Here is a 6,653-nt window from a genome sequence, read left to right on the forward strand (position 1 = left end):
GCCTGGTAAAAGCCATTGTAAAGCTTGGTGAAAGCTTGTGAATTTCACCGGTTCTTAGTGGATTTTTTAGGAAAATCCTTGATTGAATAATCAAGGTAGTGGATGTAGGTCTTGGACCAAATCACTCTAAATTATGTTGTCTCTTATTTACTCTGTTTTGTTTCATTTTCTTTCCTTCATTTGTCTCACCCTTATCTAGACTTTGAGACAATATTTAAAAGAGTCGATTTGTGCTATTCACCCCCCTTTAGCACGTATTATTGGGACCAACATTGACCAAGAACTTTTTAAGATTATGCTTTGATTCATAAGGATCTCATAATGACAACCCATTACAATTTCCTTGCAAGGCATATTAATCTCATAAACATCATCTAATTGGATTTATAACTCATTATAATTAATGTCTTATTAATGAAGAAAGAGCTCTAATAATTCAATATGAATGATATCGTTGCATAATTGGAACAAAGCTTTGACCAATCTTAATTGGCTGCAGGGCTCATCCCAACAGTACCATCTCTTTCTTGGTCACCAAGTTTCTGAATTATACTTTTGGTGCTTCAAGAACTAATATTTTCTCCATGTATAATTGATTCTTTCTTTTTTGCTTTTCTGCCTTCTGCATTTTGTTTCTCCATAATCAATTCTTTGTCTCTAAGGTGTCAATGTTTCACAAATCTTGAAGCTTTTATCTTTCAAAAACCAATTTCTTCTTTTCTCAAAATTGATTCTTCAATGTTGATCTTTGCTTAAGCATTGACTTCTCTTCCCAAGAATCGATTCTTCCTGTAATCAAAGAAATCAATTTTGCTCTCATTCCATTTAAGAATCAAGTCTTTTCTTTTAAGAACTTGATTTTTAGGCTGACACTTTGAATTTTGAAAACAAAAGATCTTTAAAATATTTCTTTAAGTTCAAAAGCATGATCATTCATATTCAAAGCATTTCAATATATCTTTGTCACAACCCAAATTCCAGGCCATGATCGGCGCAAGGGCCTAATAGACGTAGTCCATTAAGCCCAAGCAAGCCTATCTATTTATCCTACTCATTATTCCATCAAATATTGCTAAGTCACGAATTATAACTTGAAATCAAAATAGTAATAGACCAATGTAGTTAGGAATAAAAGTCCCACAAGGTCTAGTTAGGCCAATGTACCATTTTTTCCCTTTCTAAAACCTAATGTGCAAAGAAGAATACCACAAGGTTAAGTTAGGCAAATGAACCATCTTTTCTCCTTCTAAAACCTAATGTGCAAATAAGAATACCACAAGGTTAAGTTAGGCAAATGAACTATCTTTTCCCTTCTTAAAACCCAGTGTGAGGGTAAGAATACCATAAGATCAAGTTGGGAAAATGTACCATTTTTTCTCTATTAAAACCTAAAATAGGGGTAAAAATACCATAGGGTCAAGTTGGGAAAATGTACCCATCTTTTCCCTATCTAAAACCCAGTATGGGGATAAAAGTACCACAAGGATGAATTGGGCGAAAGTACCTATCTTCCCTATATCTTTTGTCAATAGTATGAATTGACTGCTCGTTTATATTTTATGACACCTATATTTGGAGAGTTGATGATTATTATGCTTATGTGGAAATGATGAGATGATTTATTATCAGGCGATGCATTCACGCTATGAATGAATAATATTGAACTTATAGGCTCCATAACTGTTTTTTGTTTTCTCCTTGCAAATGTTTTGTCAATGGAGTTATAAATGTTTATTTACTCTTTTATGCATCTGAGTTTCAAATGCACTTATGGTAAATGTTGAAATGAGATTATTGACATTGAAAGGATTTATGCAGATATTTATGAATATCATGTTTGTGAAATCTCAAATTGAGTAAGAGGATAAGTTAGGAAATCTTTAGGTGAGCATATAGATTACATATTTTGAACATCAAACTTAGTTTTAGCCTTAAAAAGAATTCATTGACACTTTTGGTTGTCTTTCATTTTAGAAGCAGAAAATTTTCTAAGTCTAAAAAGGGTCAAAATATGTGATTTTTAAAGAACAATCTTTTGGGAATAGAAAATGGCAATAATGATTCCCTTGATTTTAGATGACCAAAAATGATTTTTCCATAATTTTGGAGTACATTTGCTGTGGCAAATAGGAGCCGTAAATTTAATTTTAGTCAAACTTTTTCGATTTTGTTCTTAAAACCAAAATTTGAATTTTGATTCTTTTGGATTTTGATTTTTTTGAATATTTTTATTGAATCTGAATGGGGGGTTGTTTGCTTATTTACATTAAATATCTTAAGTAAATGGAAAGTAAAAAGTAAAAAAGACATTTACTTAAATGGTATTTAATGTAAATAAACTGTGCAGGTTTTTATAGGCAATTTGCCTTAGAAACTACATTCTATCCCAAATGTATTGATACATTTTGCCTAGAAAATGTTTTTGATGAACATGTATCCATACATGTTCATAATGCATCGATACATTTTCCCCAGAACCAAATGTATCGATACATGGGCCAATATATCGATACATTTCATCGATTTTTGAAAAAATAAAAAAGGTAAAAGGGTATTTTTACATCCCATAGTATAAATATGATCCCAACTCCAAGGGTTGTTCATTCTAAGTCATCTCTCATCAGTTTTTAAGCAACTCTAAGCTTTCTCAAACCCATTTTCACCCCAAATCATCATTTTAGAATATTAAAAGCTTAGTTTTGGGTTTTTCAAACAAATGTGACATCTTTCAACTTCTAGATCTTGATTTATGAATTTTCCAACACTAAAAATATTATTTTTATGCCCAAATTTTCTATTGAACATTAAAGCTCAAAGATTTTGTGGTTTTCCCTAGCATCAAAGCTCAGCTAAGGTAAAGATGAAATATTTATGGGTTTCTAAGCATAGGTTTTGGCTAGGACATTGGTTTAGCTAAAAGAAGTAGTTTGAAAAGTACATAGAGTGCTTATTACTAGATTTTAATTCTAGAAAATGATTATGATGATTGTTGTATGAGAAGAACACTTGAAAACTCCACGGATTTCATCAAAACAGAGTTATGATTAGAGCTAAGAATCGAATCTCCAAGTAGGTGAGTAGATACACAATTTTCAAATTATTTTGATATGTAAAGCTTGCATGATTTTTATGAAAAGGATTATGTATGTATGTTGAAATGATATCTCTAAAATGATTTATCAAAGGATTTGAGTTTCAAGAATAAAAAAATGATTTTCTAAAAAAAAATAAATTCTTAGTGATTGTGATATGATTGATACAATGGTTTACAAATTGTCTATGAATGAACTATGTAGTGAATATTCTACTATGTATTAGTTTTCAACAAGGGGGACAAGCACCTTATGTTTGAAGCCCACTAAATTACTCCAGTCTTCGGACTAATGTGGGTACGAGATGTTGTATGTTTATTTATAGATGCTATAGCGTGCATGTTTGGTATGATGAATGCCATAAAATTTTGTATATGATTGAAATTCCATATACCATATAAGGTGATTAAGTATGCATGATGTCTACTATAAAATTGTGTAAATGATGTAAATTCCATATACCATATGAAGTGATTAAGTATGTGTGATAAATGCCATCAGATTATGTATATGATGTATATCCCATATACTACATGAGATTATTGAGAAAGCAAGATGAATGCCATGAGATTATGTATATAATGAATTTTCCATATACCTTATGAAATGAGTAAACTTGTATGTGACGAACATTCCACATACCTAATGTAGTACCCCGTATTTTGATGCAATGGCTAATAAAGTTTATGGATGCCAATTAATGTTAATTACTAAGTTAAAAAGGGTAATTCAAAAGTGAACTTGTGAAATCTTGATCTCCATAGACACATAACTAGAAGTAGACGCGATAATGGGGACTAGGGGTAATTTCGTAATTTCTCTTAGTGAGCTCCTACGAGTGGGTTTTTTTTATGCTATTAAGGTCTAAATAGGCCTAAGGAATGAATGAATGATGTTTATGATGGTAAAATAAAGGAAAAAGATAAAAATAATGATAATTTCCACGGAAGGGGCCAAATGGTCATTTTGTATCTCGAGTCTAAATTTTTAAGTTTTGTGAACCCGAGTACCTTTAGACTATTATGGACTTTGTTTCAGTGTCAAAAGAGCAAAAAGGTTGCACAAAGGATGGGAGGAAGACAAAACCACCATGTTAAAGGCATTTTGGTAATTTCGGTGGAAATTTGGATTAACTTGAAGCATAAATATCTGAGCTCCAACAGCTTCTCCTTTTTCTTCTTCCTCCCCTTTCACGTTCCTTTTATCCTCCATGGAAGCTTGCTTTGCAACTTCCATAACTTTCTCTCTCTAGCTCCAATTTTTATGCTTTTGTGCACTTTTTCATAAAACCTTTGTGCTCTTTCACTCTCTCACCTTAAAACTCTTAAAAAGTCTTTGTTCAGCCTTTCTCTCACTAGCTGAAAATTTTAGAAAGAGAGAGAGAAAGACTTTCCATGATAGCTTGAGTATTCTTAAGAAGGAATTCAACTACAAATCCACCAAGGTGAGTGATGAATAAGGATTGATTTTAGGTTATTGATAATGGCTAATAATTGAAGTTGTGAGTTGTTTTATTATTGAGGTTTGTTTATTTATTTCTAGAGTTACTAGAGTAGAAAGAATAGATAGCCATTTAATGGCAATTGGAAGCTAGTTAGGAATAATTAGTGGAACTTGATTTAAGAAAGAGCTTTTGGAATTATATTCATGCCAATTTGGGTTGGTTGTGATGTTGTGTGTGTGTAGGTTCCAACAAGGCCTCACATGTCCATTTGGAGCATTAGTTAAGGTTAGAGTCAAGCAAAAGAATCAACAAGACCGGTGAGTGAACTTGAATTTCAAAATTGTTTTGGAAAATAGAATTGTGTTTAGATGAATTATTTGCATGATTTTATCGAACTTTTCATTAAAAATGGGTGCTTGGGAACAAGCCCTTGATAAATGCTTTGATGTTGTAAAAGGTGTGAAATGTGTAAAGAGGATGAATTCATGTGCTCCTATATTGTGTTGGTATACATATTTGAATGTATGTTGTGCAATGATAAATAATGTTGTATGATGATAATGAAGTGTGCGAGTAGGGAGTGCACACATGATGACATTGAAATGTGCGAGTAGGGAGTGCACATATGGTGGTATTGCCTTGTGCGTGTAGGGAGTGCACAAGAGCTGAGGAAGGTAGGGTGGTGTTGGTGTTATATATGATTATATCTATAGATATGTGATAGAATGTGTGTGATTGTAAAATGTGATTGTAATGCATGTGAAATTTGGCATGATGAATCTTGAGAATTTCTCATTTTCTTGCAAATTGATTTTTATTGCAACACCAAATGGATTTTTAGTGCAAAGGATGTCCTTTTTACACTTAGGTGCCCTGCTTCTCGCTGCAGCGAGAATTATTCTATTTTGGCAGCCAACAACTTGCTGCAGTGAGAATAAATCTCGCTGTAGCGAGAAACTCTCGGGTTTTGATGCAATACCTTCACTTTGATAAAGATTTTGACCACCTTCCTGTCTGAAATAGGAAAAGCGGTAAACATCAAAGTTGTATCCCTATCTCTTAGCTTTCTAATGGTCTAAAAATCAGGTCAATTGGACTTCTTAGAGGGAGATATGCTAGAAAAACTGAAAAATATGCAAACTAACACTATTTCTCGCTGCAATAAGAAACTTTCTGTTTGGTCGCCTGAATCTCACTGCAGCGAGAATGAACTTCGCTACAGTGAGAAACTTGCTACCATGCTTGCTACCTTGCTTGATTTTGACATATTTTTCACCCATTTAACTCCATGGATTAATCTTGGGTTTTTGCAACACTATGAAGTTATTAATCAAAGTTTGAAATGAGGGGTTTTTAGTAAGAAACTAAATCAATTGCATTGTTTTTGAAACAAGTGCATCATGATTTCCAAATTCTTCTTATTGATTGCTTGTTCCCTTCTTATGTTCACTCACTGAGTTTTATACTCACGTTTTTAAACTTCATGTTTTCAGATTTGGAGGTAGTTGGGACCTAGATTGCGTCGCACACATATGCTCGCCTTCTTGGTAGGTACTATGGCATCTCAGTAGCTGTACCCTCACCCACGGTCACTTCGCTGATGGTCAAGAGTCGTATGCTTGTGTATACATATAAGTAATGTAGACCACTCAGATTCATGTTAGAAAAATCAAATATGTATATTTGATTACTAATGCCATTATAGGCTGGCAAACGAGTAACATTATTTTAACATAATACGAATGTGAATATTGGGTTGCTATAAAAGGTTACTGAAATAATTATAATGGAGAATTACAATATGTGGTTTTAAAAATGATGGTCGGGAATGATGATCGGAATTGCATAAAGAGGCTTGCTTGGGCTTAGTGAGCTATGCCTATTGGGCCCATGCACTGGTCATGGCCCAGAATTTGGGCTGTGACACCTAATGCTACAAGTGTGATTGATTCCACTCTCATAGGGTGCAAGTGACGACTTCATTCCTATGATGCATCATAAACGTCCAAGGTGCAATGGGATTGTACATTGTTGGCCCATGGCTGATAGGGGACGTACCATCACAAAGTATAAGTTTAATGTTAATGGAATGATCGCAATTACTATGTTTATTGTAT

The sequence above is a fragment of the Theobroma cacao genome, chromosome 3, assembly GCF_053813885.1.
Source record: "Theobroma cacao isolate CCN51 chromosome 3, ASM5381388v1, whole genome shotgun sequence".
Classification (NCBI taxonomy): domain Eukaryota; kingdom Viridiplantae; phylum Streptophyta; class Magnoliopsida; order Malvales; family Malvaceae; genus Theobroma; species Theobroma cacao.